At 40.0% G+C, this 16,389-nt stretch overlaps 1 long non-coding RNA gene and 1 pseudogene across 1 annotated transcript in view; one reads left to right on the forward strand and one right to left on the reverse strand.

Moving 5' to 3' along the window:
* LOC107542726 (uncharacterized) overlaps positions 1-16,389 on the forward strand; it is a 79,472-nt gene that overhangs the window by 10,789 nt on the left and 52,294 nt on the right. The gene's annotated exons all lie outside the window — the stretch shown is intronic.
* Positions 11,657-12,023, reverse strand: LOC148092405 (histone H2A type 1-like; annotated as a pseudogene).

Raw genomic sequence — 16,389 nt, forward strand, 5'->3', positions numbered from 1 at the left:
GGCACGTCCCACGCACCAGGTCCAGTTAGCATAAATGCCATCCATGTAATGAACCAGGATGTTGTGTAGGCTATCGAAATAATTGAGTTCCCCCCACACAATATTATGATGGCGAGGAGGAGACTTGACATTGTCCTGGTGTGAGATGGTAAAGGCATTCTATTTGCCCTGCTGCGTAAATGCAAATTGCTCCAGGTTGTCATGGAAAGAAAATGGTTTTCAGGTCAAAAGCTGAATGCCAGGGGCCATGGGCTGTGTCGAATTGCCGCAGTAAAAATTCCCCAATTTGGTTCTTGAGTTGTGATTGGCATCACTACCTGACTGTGCTTGCAAAGATTTACTGTCTTTCTCCATTTCCCACCTGGCTTCTGCACTAGCCAGATAAGTGAGATAAACAGGAATGTGTTGGGAATCACTACTCTTCCATATATCCAGTTTTTGATGGTCACACTAATCTCTGTAATTTCCCCCAGGATTGAAGTATTATTACTTTTGACTTACTTTCTTGGTGTGCCAGGGGTGTGGGCAAGGGGGTCCTTTCTGGAGGGTTCCCTTTGCCCTTCTCTTCATGATGGCCTTCATTTTATGGTAAAAGAATCAATATAAGAATTCTGCCAGTCATCAGGTATCTTTCTTTTCACTGTATATTCTTGGAATGGAGAGAAAATACAGGGTGGGTACATAAGCCCACCGACACTGTATTAGATAGACTTTGTCTAGGTCTCCATACACCATCTGACTTCCACAAGTTCTCAGTTTCACTGGTGGGTCATGGTGGCAGTTGGGGGCTCTGGGGATCAGAGTGAATTCAGAGCCAACATCTGTTAACCTCAGGAAGATCTAGTATTTCCCTTTCACTAGTGCATGGTTACCCTGGAAATGGCTGCAGGTCCTTTAGGGGAAGACACACAGTATCTGTGGCCACATTGCAAGATACTTCCTCAGGTGAGGGTCTCAGCCAGTGAACTGACTTAATTAGGTCTGGTATTGAGTAAAAGGCTATGAATATCCCCTCCAGTTTCTACCCAGAGACTTAGAATTTTTCATCTGTGTTTGGCAAGCAGCACCTTCATAGGCTGCCCAACTATTTCATTTCTAGAAACCTTTGCCACAGTTCCCTACAGATCAAAGCACCCTGGCTGTCATTCTGTTTCTGTGGCTTATTGTTGGCCTGCCTCTCCTCTGACTTTCCAACTCTGGCATCCCACATTCCCATTGAGATCAAGGAACCCGATTCCTTTGTGTCATCCCCAACTGTCACCTCCAGTCGATAGATGACAGTCACCACAAGCTTTTCAAGCACAGTGAGGGGAGTGTCCTCTAGGCCTTCCTGGGGGCTTTGGAGAGGAATAAGTGAGCAGGTCTACACAGCACAGTCATTCTCAAAGTGTATTGATTCTGATACATGCCATAGTTTGAGAACCACTGTTGTAGAACAGGGCTTCTCAAATTTTAAAGAGGGTTTTTTCTTTCTGCTTTTGTTTTCTCACGGGAGGATATGCTTTTTATTGATTTTAGAGAGAGGAAGGGAGAGGGAGAGAAAAAAAATTGATGCGAGAGAGAAATATCAATCGATTGCCTCCCACATGCACCCCAACCAGGGATCAAACAAGCAAGCCAGGTGTGTGCCCTGACCAGGAATTGAACCGGCCACCTTTCAGTACACGGGACACACTCCAACCAGCTGAGTCACACTGGCCAGGGCAGGCTTCTCAAACTTTAAGGTGCTTGCAAATCACCTGGGGATCTTTTAAAACACACAATCTGATTCAGTAAATCTAGGGTAGGGCCCAAGATTCTGCATTTTGTAACAAGCTCTTTCATGATGCCGGTGCTTCTGATCTGAGACCACAGCCTTGAGCAATGACGCTGTAGAGGAGGGTGTCTAGAGACTCAGGAAATGGAAATATAATGGATCTTTTATATCGGTGGTTCTCAAACTTAAGGGTGCATCAAAATCACCTGGAGAGCTTGTTAAACATAGCTTTCTGGGCCTTCTTCCCAGAGTTTATGATTCTATAGATCTAAGGCGGGGCCCAAGAATTTGAATTTCGAACGTGTTCACAAGTGATGCTGATGCTGTTGGTCCAGGGACCACACCTTGAGAACCACTTGTCTGTCACCCTTATAATCCACTCCCACACTTTCCCCTAGATTCTTGACTCTACACCGTGGCAAGGTTTTGCAGCTCTTTAAGTGCACAAGCCATATTCTTGTGGAGCAGGCCTTTTAGTGATAAGAGGCAAGGAGATGGGACCTAAGAACTGACCTCAGCTTGTAAGGCAACCACCCTGAGTGAAATTATTGTTAGGCTTTTATGCAAAGGAGAGCGAGCCCCTTCAGCCAGCGGAAGCGGTTTGAAGGAATATGGAGGGTCAGAATTCTCAGCCTCGTTGTCTGATCTTTGGGCATCATGTGTCCCCTTCCCATGTCTGAAGACTTCACTGTTCCCACCAGTAACCTTGCCTGGGTGTGAGCGACTTGGCAGAGTTAAGCATTTCATTGGTGCTGCAAATCTGCAAGCCTTACAATCGGACCCTGGGCTTGGTTCTTAGCCACATTTGCTCTGCAGTTACTGGAAATGAGACTCTTTCAGTGCCACCATGGAGGTATCCTGGTTTTCCATGTGTCTTTTACATTGTATTTCCATAGCTTTTGTTTTCTCTTTTCCCCTGTGCATACTTTCCCAATGTGGCAGAAAGAATCCAGTTGATTCCACTGTTTTATAACCACTGTTGTTGCCATAGCAATTAAGTGTCAGAGCCACTTGATCTCTTTACTGTCTTACCCTCCATCTGCATTTCATCACTGCTGCCACCGCTGATGATTGGGGTAATGATGATGCCACCACATGCCATGGATTACCTATTTCCTAATTCTCCCCAGCAAGGTTATCACTGCTTCTCAAATATATGAGCAGCTGAATTCTAAAATCCCATTTTGAGAGAGTATTTCCTGATTCCACAATTACTGTATTAGTCCGAGTCCAAATAAGAAACAGATGGCACACTGAAATTAGTGTAACTCAAGGAGGGTTTCATGAAGAGACCATTTATTGAGGCTTGGGCAGTGTACAGGGGACACGCAAGAGATAATGCGGTAACCCAAAACTAATAAAAGCAGAACTATTAGTACCTCTAGGCCTGAAGTGGTAAAGAGGGAGTGGCTTCTGGAATCCAGAAGGAAATTCCTATAGAGTGGGCCAGTTGGAGAGAAAGCAATGGTTTTTGGTCAAAGAGCATGGCCAGCCCAAGTGGGCTCCTAAGGGAGATGTCTTGCTGGGGATCTTCATTGGCTGAACCCAACAAGAAGCCAGAAGGGGAGGAATCCATTGACATAGTGCATGCAGGTTGGCCCCCAGCAAAGAGCAGGGTGGAAGAGGGTGGGCAGTAGATCTGGAGAGGTGAATGTCCTAATTTTTTTCTGACACTCTCACAATTTTGTTTTACATTTAAATCTACCATTTTGTTCTTTGTTTTCTACTTGTCTCATCAAATTTTTGTTCCTTTATCTCTCCTTTCTTGCCTTCTTTGGGACTAATTATTTTGTATTTTTCCATTTTTCCCCTCTATTACCTTGTTAGTTTCACATTTTTTTTCTTTAAGTGACTACCATAGAGATTGAATACATTTCTTACATCAGTATAAACTCATGTCTAGCTTTATATAGATACTGATGGTTACATATATAAATATATACAAATACATAGACACATATACCTATTGTGCATGTACATGAGCTAGTACACACATATATATTTTTTTTGCTCTGTCAGCTGAGAGGGCTTGGAAGGAGTGATACCCCATTAGCAAGAAACACACCTAACACCCAGACTTTGGTTTCTAATACCATTCTAAAGTCAAAGAGACCAGGGCTCCTTGGAGAAATGGCTGACTAAAACTGGCAAAGAAAATATACAAGATGAGTCTATATTATCTTATAGTGCCAGAAAGTGAAGAGGTGCTTTCTAAAAAAAGAAAGATGAGTGGAGGGGATGCCAAAAGGACACAGAAATCAAATGAAGAGCTCCCAATGGCCAAAGGTAGAACCATTTGAGCAAAATAATAATAATAAGATGGTACTAGATTATAACCCAAAGAATAAAATAATTATCCATAAGTTCATGCTGATGTAAATAAATGAATAAATAAATTAGGGAGAAGAAAGAAATCTCCCTTGCACAAAAATTCCAAATAATTTATATAAATATTCCACCTTCAAGGAGGTAGAAAATAATTACCCACTCCTTAAATATAAACCATACATAGTCATTTCCTTTCAAAAAAAATACAGAAAGGAAAAGAGTAAGTTTACAGTAGAGAAATCTGACAAACACTACCTTAGCCAGGTAATCACGGTTAATGTCAACAGTGGTAAGTCATGTTGATAGTAGGTTCCCTTTGATATGTGAAAAAAATGAGACTCTACCATTGTGTTCTTCCACTCCAAAACAGACAACTCCAGTCTAATCACGATAAAAAATAGACAAATCTCCATTGAGGGTCATTTTATAAAATACTGACCAGTGCTCCTCTGAACTGTCAAGGTCATCAAAAACAAGGGAAGTCTGAGAGACTGTCACAGACAAGAGTTGCCTAAGGAGATGTGAAACGTTAAGGTAAGGTGGTATCCTAGGTCACATCCTGGACAGAAGAAGGACATTAGGTTAAAACTGAAGAAATGTAAATAAAATGTGAACTTCAGTTAATAACAATGTGTCCATATTGGTTCATTAATTTTGACAAATGTACCAGAATAATGTAAGATGTTGATAATAGGGAGACACGGTGAGGGGTTTATGGGAACTCTCTGAACTATCTTCTCAGCTTTTCTGTAAACCTAAAACTATTTTAAATTTAAAACTACATTTAGAAAATATGACCCCTTGGCTGAGTAAAGTCTACCTTAAATTAATACTTTTGTTACTTAACAAACAATAGAACTTAACGACAGTTTAACTCCATTTACCTCTCCCTCCCAACCTTTGGTGCAATTTTTGTCATTCATTTTATTTCTACAACTGTTTAAATTCCACAAGACATTATTGCTGTTGTTTTAAACAATCACTGTTCATTTAAACACACACACTAATATATATATATATATTTAACCCTTTCTAGTGTTTTACTTTCCTTCCTGCAATGCTATGCTTCCGTCCTGGATCGTTTTCCTTCAGCCTGACACTCTCTTTAGTAACCGGCCGGGCGTGGCTCAGCTGTTGAGCGTAGACCTAGGATCTAGGAGATCGCTGTTGGCTTCCCGGTCGGGGCACATGCCCGGGTTGCGGGCTCCATGCCCAATTGCGGGCGTGCAGGAGGCAGCCGATCAATGAATCTCATGATTGATGTTTCTCTCTCTCTCCCCCTCTCCCTTCCTCTCTCTGAAATCAATAAAGATATATTTAAAATAATAATAATAATTTTTAGTGTGGGTCGGATGGTCTTGATTGGGGTGATGGTGATGTCAGAACTTATGAAATCAGACACTTTATTTAATGCCCCCAACGTGTTTCCTTATGTTCATTGTGATCACTCCCTCCAGCCCCTCCTGCTCCTGCCTCATCCCTAGCAACCACTGGTCTTTTTTCCTGTCACTAAAGGTTTTTTTGTATATTCTAGAATTTCCTATAGAAGGAATAATATTGTGTGTACTCTTTTGGGTTTGGCTTCTTTCAGCAGAATCATGTTGGGTGCATCCATCCTCTGTGTGGCAACAGCTCATTCTTTTTCGTTGCTAAATAGTATCCCATTGTGTGGATAGCCATCATTTATTTATTTGTTCACCTCTTTATGGACTTTGGATTGTTTTAAGTTTTTTTGCTATTGCAAACAAAGCTGCTATAAACACTAGTACAAGTCTTTGTATGGACAAATGTTTGCTTTTCTCTTATGTAAATACCAACGAGTGGGATAGCTGGATTATATGATAGGTGTGTGTTTAACTTTTTACGAAACTGCCACCTGTTCTTCCAGATGGTTGTGCCACCGCACATTTTCCATCAGCAGTGTGAGAGTCGTTTGCTCTCCTTTCTCACTAACACTTGATGTAGTTGGTCAGTCTTTTTACATTTTAGCCCTTGCAGTGGGTGTGTAATGCTATCACTGTGGCTGTAATTTGCATTTCCCTAATGACTACTGAAAATGAGCATTTCATGTGCTTAACCTTTGGCAGCTTCTTTAGTCACTTGAAAGAAATTTGTTTTTGTTTGTCCAGAAATGCCTTTATTTTGCTCTCACTTTTGAAAGAAAATTTTGCTAAGCATATAATTAAACAACAATCACTTTCTCCCAGCAGTTTGCAGATAATGTTCTACCATTTTTTGACTTCCACTGTGGCTGCTAAAAAGACAGCTTTTGGTCTAATTTTTGTCCCCTTGTCATGATCTGTTTTTCCCCTTTCTTCATCATATATATATAATCTTTTCATTTATCCTGTTTGGGAATTGTTTGTCTTTCTGAATCTCATACTGGTCATTGGCACCTCTGATCTGTTTTGGAAATTCTCACCCCCAGTCTGTGAACATTGCAGCTCCTGTTCTTTCTAGAACTCCTAACAAGGTTTATGTTACATCTTCTCATTTGCTCTTCCATCCCTCTTAATCATTCACATTTTTGCTATATTTGTCTCTTCTTAATGTAGTCCGGGTAATTTCCTAGACTTATCTTCTCTTTCCACCTGTGTACAATCTACCCGTTAAGCCTCCTATTTTTGCACTTTATTTTTAATTTTCAGTTCTGTTTGGTTTCTCTTTCAACTGTGCCTAATCCCTCTTGAAGGTCTGTTGCTCCTATGTCAAACTTTTGATGTCTTTTGTATTTATTTAAACATATTAAATACATATTTTATATCCTATATCGATCATTCTAGTAGCTATCATATGTACGGGCCCAATTCTGCTGTGTATCGTTTCTGCTGATTCACATACATAGTGTTTTATTACCTCCTATGTTTACGGATTTTGTGTGTGTGTGTGAGAGAGAGAGAGAGAGAGAACTCATATTCTTTGGACATATATCTGTGGGAATTGAGGCTTGGGTGAAAATACATTCTTCCTTGTAAAGAAATCTTTCATGTTTGCTTCTGCTAGGCCGTTGGGGGCACTACAATCCCAGAATCACTTTAACCAAGTTTTAGGCTGAAGATTTATTTATTTATTTAATCGTCATCTGAGGATATGTTTTCATTGATTTTTAGTGAGGGAGGAAGTGGGGGGGGGGAGAGAGAAAGAAACAAAACATCGATGTGAGAGAGAAACATTGATCGATTGCCTCCTGTATGCGCCTGACCGGGGATCGAACCGCCAACCCAGGTATGGGACCTGACTGGGATTCAAACTCGCAACCTTTCAGTGTACGGGATGATTCTCCAACCAACTGAGCCACCCGGCCAGGTGAGGTTTTTTTTAACACACAGATATGAGGCATCACTTCCAAGCGACCACAGCCCCAGGTTTGCAGACAGGTATCCTTGTTGTCTTTTTCTGTCCATGGCATTTTTCCAGTTCAGTCACTTCTCTCCTTCATCCCCAGGAAACCCCAGCTTTCTGTGGAGGCTCCTAATGCAGCCTCCCTGCCCCCTTAGGCCTCAAGCCTCAATTCCTGTCCTCTGCATTTTGCTAGGCCACAGCAATGGACAGATGTCCCCAGGCAAACACTAGCTCCAGCTGGAATTTTTCTGGAGTGGAACTTTCTTCTTGCTTCTGATATTTTCTCTTCCTTTCCTGACAACATTGCCATGCCTTTAAAAAGAAAGATGCTTTTTGTATTTCATCCAGCATTTTAAATGCTCTGTACTAGGAGGGTTTCTCCAGACAGCGATTCTGGAAATAGACTATTTACATTTTTTACCCATCTGGAATTTATTTTTGCATGTGGTGTGAGGTGAGGTCTAAGAGCTCTGCCTCATTTTTCCCTGTTTCTCCTTTTTCCTCAGAAGTGATATCTTTTTTTATTATTGTTGAGAGAGGGAGAGAAACATGGATTTGTTGCTCCACTTATTTATGCACTTAGTGGTTGATTCTTGTATGTGTCCTGACTGAGGATTGGACCCGCAACCTTGGTTATCGGCGCGACGCTCTAACCAACTGCACTACCCGGCCAGGACAGAAGTGGTATCTTTAAATAAACTTCTAAAACAGCATTTTCTCCCCATTTTCTATTGCTCATTGCCAGCTGGATATCTAAAAGAGTTATAGAAAGCTACTTTTAAGTGATATATCCCTAAAATAAAAACTTTAATACTATGGGCTCCCTTAGTGGCTTTGGGTTTTTTACTCCCATGTATTGTTTCATGAATAAGTCAGAACTATCTCAGAATCTATATAATGAAGCCCTTTTCTAACAACCCAATTTTATCACTTGATCAGAGGCTGAAGGGAGCTAGGTCTTCTGACATACAGATGAAGCAAAAACAGGTCAACAGCATTTTGCATTAAAAAAAATTGTACATTTGAGCCCTAGTCGGTTTGGCTCAGTGGTCAGAGCGCCAGCCGGTGGACAGGTTCGATTCCGGCCAAGGGCACGTACCTCGGTTGCAAGCTCGATCTCCGGCCCCAGTCGGGGTTTGTGCGGGAGGCAACCAATGGATGTGTCTCTCTCACATCGATGTTTCTCTCTCTCTCTCCCTTCCACTCTCCGAAAAGCAGTGGAAAAAATATCCTCAGGCGAGGATTAAAGGAAAAAAATCATACATTTGAAAGAAGGAAGAATTCATAACTTTGGATTCTCAAAACCAAAAATCATACTGGGATATAATTTAAAATCAGTTTAAAGACCAAGTCAATTTTCTATCAGCCAAATTCATACCAGTGGATGGAAAACAGAATATGTTGCAAAATGATCTACCCTGTGTTTTTCATATATTTTAATGTAAGTAGAGAGATTGCACTGCTCAGCCCCATTCACATACAGACAGACAAACATTAGAACATCTGTTGCAGTTCTCACAACATAAATTTATATTTTCAATCATGTTAAACTTATGTGGGAAGCACAATCCCAAGGAAACAATAATTTCTAAAGCTCTATAAACACTGTTTTTTATTTGATTAGCTCTCAATCAAGCTAAAAATATCAAGGAAGACCTCTAGAACAAAGCTCTTTATTGAAAATATCAATCCTACTTAAAAGGAAAGATACGGAGAAGGGAGTTAAACATATATTTTTAGTGCTTTTTCCATCTTAATCAGTGAATGCAACTCATGGAGGAAGAAAAGACCTCCTGGTTCTTCTATTGAGGGAAAATGTGTGTATAATAAAATGCTCAGACTTTAATAGTTGTTGTTTTTTAATCCTTACCCGAGGATATGTTTATTAATTTGAGAGACAGACAGACAGACACTGATGTGAGAGAGAAACATCGACCAGTGGCCTCCATACATGCCCCTACCTGGGATGGAACCCACAACCTAGGCACATGTCCTGACTGGGAATCGAAACTGCAACCTAGGTATGTCAATTTCTCATTGATCTTCAGGTTAAAAATGTGTTTTTTAATATCCAAATGTTTGGGGATTTTTGTGGTTTTTAAATTTTATTCTTGTTTGTTCCTAATTTAATACCATGGTACTCAGAGAACATGCTGGATGGCTTCAATCCTTTGGAATTTATTGAGACTTGTCTGGTTGCCCAGCACATGGTCTACCTCGGTAAATGTCCTTTGTACAACTGAAAAGAAAGTGTATTCTGAAGTTGTTCAATCAGTGTTCTATAAATGTCAATTAGGTCAAACTGATTGATAATGTTGTTCAGATTTTTGTATCTTTACTATTTTAAGTGTACTTGTTTTATCAATTACTGAGAAAACATAACAATTTAAATATCAGTCAGCTTGAGCTGCCATAACAAAATACCACAGATGGGGTGGTTTAAACAGCAGACATTTTTTTCTCATAGTTCTGCAGGCTGGAAAATCTAATATCAAAGTGCTAGCAGATTCAGTTCATAGGGAGAGCCCTTTTCCTGGCTTGCGGACAGCAGCCTTCTTGCTATGTCCTCACATGGTGGAGAGAGAAAGAGCTCAGGTCTCTCCCTTATCTTATAAGGACACTAATCCCATCATGGGCCCACCTTTGGTATCTCATTTTAACCTAATTACCTCCCCAAAACCCTACCTCCGAATACCATCATTTTAGGGTTAAGTCCTCAACATATAAATTTGGGGGACACACAAATATTCAGTCCATAATAGCACATACTAACAGAGCTTCAAAATACTTAAATCAAAGTTGACAGACTATTGGGAGAACTAGTCAAATCCACAATCATTGGAGATTTCAGCACCCGCTCTCTGGACTAGTTGATCCTTTCATCACTAAAAAATGACATCTTTATCTCTAATAATACATCTTATCTTTAAGTCTATTTTTTCTAATATTAATATTAATATCTTTGCTTTCTTACATGTCGAGCCAAGATAGAGTAACAGGGACCAGATTTACCCTCTCACCTGAGACAACAAACAAAAACAGCTACAATGCATGAAATAAGTTTTAAAGACACTGGGCTTCAGGGAAAAAATAAAACCAAAAAATCCCACAGTGATTCCTAAGAGATGAGAAACAAATGAGGTAAGCCCTAAGATTGCCCAAACTTACTGCCTTGAGAGAGCTTCTAAGACATGGCATAAGTCGGGGGACTTTGACAGAACCTACAGGTGCCTGTAGTTGAGAAGATGGAATTGAGAGTCTGGAGACGAGGTCTCTAGAGTTTATGGGGCAGGATACAAAAGAGGGGAGAGCTGCAGAGAGGGAGAACCTTGAGGATTTACAGAGGATCCCGCTCCAGTTTTCCACAGAGTACTAGTCAACAGATGTGTGAAGAAACTTTCTGAGACTGGAGAAAGAACTACCCAAAAGAATTAGCAGGAACAATGCCTGGCACTCACACAAGGCCAGACTGGAAAATTCTAAATTCACCAGGCATTGGACAGAGCACTCAGGCATGCATAGAATGACTCAGAGTGGGGAATATTTAGCCTTAGCCTGAGCATTCTGCAGACCTACATAGCACATCATAAAAACAAGATCCGAAAGGATCAAACTGTTTAAAAGTAACTTAGTTCATCCCAGAACAAAGTTCAAGAAGAATGAAAGGATCCTCCTTTTTTTTTTAATCAAGTCTGTCCATTTCCACCTTTAAATTAAGATTTTAGTCCATTTGTAGTTAATATAATTATAGATAGGGTTGGGTTTTAGTTGACCATCCTGTTATTTGTTTGCTATTTATTCCCTATGTTTTTCCCCCTTGTTCTTTTTCTGCCTTTTTTTGGATTCATCACGCATTTTTAGTATTTCATTTTTATCTTCTCCACTGGTATTTTTTAAAAATACAGTTTTGCTGATATATAATTCACGTGCCCTACAATTCACTTATTTAAAGTATACAATTCAGTTTTAACCCCAAGGGCCTGCTGCAGGGATTGCCTTAATTACCTGATACAAAGCATCTGTGTCCGCTGATGGTAACATTTTAACTTTCAAATGTATGGTTAGTGTCTCGTTTCTGGGGTATTTATGTACTGACATTTACTGTGAACTATAGTAAGGTCGTTTTCAAGTAGCTGCTACAATACAGAAAAGGCAAGCCCTTTCAGTGAAAATGTGGTGGCTCTGAAAAGAACCTTTGGTTGAGATTGAGGAAGATTCTGATATTCCAGTTCACTTGGCCTTGGCCTTATGGTGGCTCTCGGTCTTCTTGGGCAGCAGCACTGGCTGCATGTTGGGCAGGATGCAGCCCTGCCCTATGGTGACTTTGCCCAGAAGTTTGTTGAGCTCCTCTCTGTTGTGGATGGCCAGCTGCACATGGCGTGGGATGTGTTTTCTTGTCACGGACCACGTTGCCCTCCAGCTCCAGGATCTCCGCGGTCAGATACTCCAGCACCACAGCCAGGTACACAGGCCCACGGGCGCACCGGCCCCAACAGGGCGCAGTTGCCCTTGTGGAGCTGGCAGTACACGCGGCCCATGAGGACGGTGTCTTGGCCTTGGCCTGCGCCTTGCCTCCTTGCTTTCTGTGTCTGGACATGATGGACAGAAAACCCCCTCTCTGACTTGGCTCTCTCACTATTTTTTTTATGTTAAAAAATAATATGCAATTCAATGGTTTTTAGTGTATTCAGAGAGTTGTGCAAACATCACCACAGTCAATTTTTAGTGTATTCAGGGAGTTGTGCAAACATCACCACAGTCAATTTTTTCCGGGTTGGGTAGGGGCCGGGCGGGGCGGTTGGCAGGTGAGACAAGAGCCAATTTTAGAACATTTTATCACCCCTTCAAAACACCTCATACCCTTTAGTTCCCCTTCCCTCTGCTGCCAGCCTTCTCCCAGTCCTAGTCAACCACCAATCTACTTTCTGTGTTTATAGAATTGCCTATTCTGGACATTTCATATAAATGGAGTCATACAATATGTGGCGTCTTGTGTCTGGCTTCTTTAATGTAGCATAATGTTTTCAAGGTTCATTCATGTTGAAGCACATATCAGTACTTCATTTTTTTGTCAAATAATATTTCGTTGTATGAATCTACCGAATTTTATTTATCCATTCATTTGTTGATGGACACCAAACTGTTTCAACTTTTTGGCTATAGCGAATGATACTGCTATAAACTTTCATGTGCAAGTTTTGTGTGAACATGTTTTCATTTCTCTCAGGTATATATCTAAGAGTTTAAGTGTTAGGTCATATGGTAGCTCTGTGTTTAATCTTTTGATGATCTGCCAGACTGTTTTCCAAAGTAACCCATTTTGCATTCCACCAGCAATGTATAAGGATTCCAATTTCCCACATCTTTGCCAGTACTTTTTATCTGTCTTTTCTATTACAGCAATCCTAGTGAGTGTGAAATGGTATCTCACTGTGATTTTGATTTGCATTTTTCTGATGGTGAATGATATTGAGATCTGTTTGTGTGCTTATTGGCCATTTGTATATCTCTTCTTTGGATTCTATAGGCTTTTAACCTTTACCTCTTTATATTATTATTTAGTGGTTTCCTCTAGGAATTAAAATATTCATCTGTAACTTACCATAATCTTTGCTGAATTTATATACCACATTATATATAAGGTAATATACAATGATCTAATTACATTTATACCCCATCCTATCTTTTGTGCTATTGTTATGTTTTACCTCTGCATGCTTTATGAACACCACAATATATTATTAGTGTTAACAATTGACTTTTAAAGAATTTTTAAAAATAAAAATAGTTGTTTTATATTTAAATATATATATTCCCTTTCCAGCGCTCTTTATTCCTCCCTAAAGATCCAATTTTCCATCTGATAACAGTTCCTTTCTGCCTGAAGAACTTCCTTTAGTAGTTCTTGTGTAATTTGCAGGCAATGACTACTTTCAGCTTTTGCTTATCTGAAAATGTCTTTATTTCCCTCGATGTTGAATTCTAGGCTGACAATCCTTTTTTTCAGCACTTACGGATGTCATTCCATTGTCTTCTGGGCCCTATTATTTCTGATGAGGAGTCAGCTGACACTTCGCCATTGTTCTCCTCTATACAATGTATCTTTTTCTCTGGGAGCTTTTAAGATTTTTCTTTGTTATACTTGATTTCAACAGTTTTACTATGATGTGTACAGGTGTGATTTTCTTTGTATTTATCTGAGCTTCCTGGATCTGTGTTTGCTATGTATTTCTAATCAAATTTGGAGTATTTTCAGGCAAAACGTCTACAAATAGAATTCAAACATGTTTTCTGCTCCATTCTATTTATCTTCTTCTTATGGGACACTAATTATATGGGTGCTACCTCTTGATGCTATCTCATATGTTATTAATAAGCTGTTCTCTTTCTTTTCAACCTTTTTTTTTTATCCTTGTGCTTCCGTTTAGATTATTTATATTGACCTATCTTCAAGTTCCCTAATCTTTGATTCTGTTTTGTCCAATCTGCTTATTTTTAATTGAGATGGACTTTATATACCATAAAATTCACCTTCTTAAAGTGTACAATTAGTGTTTTTTTAGTATATTCGCAAGGCAGTGCAATTACCATCATTATCTAATTCCAGGATATTTTCATCACCTTTAAAAGAAACCCCATAGCCCTGGCTGGTGAACCTCAGTGGTTAGAGCACCGGCCTTAAGACAGAAGGGTTGCAGTTTCCATCCCTGGGGGAGGCAACCAATTGATGCATCTCTCACATAAATGTTTCTCTCTCTCCCTCTCCCCCTCCCTCCTTTCCACTCTCTAACAAATCAATGGAAAAAATATCCTCAGGTGAGGGTTAACAAAAATTTTTTAAAATAAAAAAGAAACCCCATAGCCATTAGCAGTCACTTCTTTTTCTTTCTTTTTTTTTTTTTAATCCTCACCCAATGGTATGATTTTTAGAGAGAGAGGAAGAAAGAGAGAGAAACGTTGACGTGAGTTTTTCTATGAGTACCTATTTATTCTTTCATCAAATATTCATAGAGTGCTTGCTGTGTGTCAAGCACTGTTCTAGGTCATGGGGATGAATCAGTGAACCAAACATAAAAAACCCCTGACTCATGGAGCTTACATTCTAGGGAAGGTAGGAAGTGGTGGATCAGAAATAAACAAAATAAATAAGTAAGGTGTTGCCCGGCTGGGCGTGGCTCAGTGGTTGAGCGTCAACCTAGGATCCGGGTGATCGGGATTCGGTTCCCAGTCAGGGCACATGCCCGGGTTATGGGCTCGATCAATGACTCTCTCATCATTGATGTTTCTGCCTCTCTCTCTCCCTCTCCCTTCCTCTCTCTGAAGTCAGTAGGGATATATTTAAAAATAAATAAATAAGTAAGGTGTTAAGTACTGTAGAGAAAATTTCACTGAGAAAGGTCATGGGGAGCCCTAGCTATCTGGGAGGGAAAAGAGCTTGCAATTTTTCAAAGGGTGAAAATGGAAGACCTGACTCAAAAGGTGATGTTTGAACAAACTTGTAAGAAGTGAGGTAATATGAGGGAAGAACTTTCCAGGCAGTGGCAAGATCAAGAGCAAAAATGCAGCAGGAACATGCTAGCATGTTTGGGGAACAATAAAGAGGCTGATGTGTCTGAAGCAGAGTGAGTGAGGGGGCAGTTATTGGAGACAAGGTCATATTGCTATGGGGAGCCATGTAACACCGGGCCTTGCGGGCCACTGTAGTTATCTATCTTCATATGACATTCCATTTCTTCAGTTGATACCACATGGTGTTTCTAATGAACCTGGTCACCACAATCAATGAATGCTCTTCCACTCTGGCAGTGACCTTGTTGTCCTGGGTCTTTCTTCGTAGAGCTACCATTCAACTACAGTTTCCCCAAAACAATACCATGGCGAGGCACTCGGGCCTACAGGCACAGCTTTCCCTAGAATCTCTTAGATACTTGTTTTCAGCTCAGATTCTTCCTTCACAGTGAGGTCTCCATTGGAAACCACGGTGTTCTTCCCACCAGCAGACCTGCATCAAGACTTGAGCACTCCACCTGCTCATTCAATAGCGTAACGTCAAATATCAGAGAAGAGGGGCTGCAATCACTGTCTCTTCCTTCTCAAGCTGTGGGCTTCTGATACAAATCAGTTTACCTTCTCCTCAAGGTCCAAGCCTCCACAAACCAGGGGCATACGTAAAAATCCTGCTTTTATTAAAGCCACAGAAGGCTTCATTTCGCCACTTTTTCAGGGCAAGGTGTGTCTCTCTAACATACACTACCATAAATGGTGGATCCCACTAAGGCTATCCTTCCTGAATGGAGAAGATTTGTTTCAAGGTGAAATTATTAAATTCACCTAAGCAGAAAAGAGAGGCAGCTGCTTGGTACTTTCTTACACATGGACATATTGTAGTTTAATTGATCATTCCCCCACTTCTAGGTATTTGTTTCCTTCCTTTTTTATTATTATAAGTAATTCTGCAATGAGTATCTTGGCACGAGTGCTGATATTTCTGTGGAATAGGTTCTTGAAAGCAGAATTGCTGGGTCAAAAGACATTTAAATTTTAAACATTCCAAAATTGCCCTACAAAAATGATTTACTGATTTTTATTCCTATGAGAATATCTGCTTCCCCACTCCATCACAATCACTAAACATTAAGTGAACCATTTTTCACTCTTGATATTAATATTGTTTCAATTTCCATATCTCTGATTACTAGTGAAATTGAACATGTTTTTATGTTTATTGACCATTTTTCTTTTTCTGTGAACTGACTGTTTATAACCTTTGCTTATATTTCTATTGGGTAGGTTGCTATTTCCTTGTCTTGCACACATTGTTTTAAGTGTATTCCTAGGTATTTTGAAGTAGTAGTTGTTAATCGATTACTACAGACAAATAGAAAAAATATTGATTTCGATACGTTGCTCTTATTTCTGGCATCCTTCCTGAACATTTTTCTTGATTTTAATAGTTTCACAGA

This window comes from Miniopterus natalensis, chromosome 9 (genome assembly GCF_054644295.1).
Source record: "Miniopterus natalensis isolate mMinNat1 chromosome 9, mMinNat1.hap1, whole genome shotgun sequence".
NCBI classification, from domain to species: Eukaryota; Metazoa; Chordata; class Mammalia; order Chiroptera; family Miniopteridae; genus Miniopterus; species Miniopterus natalensis.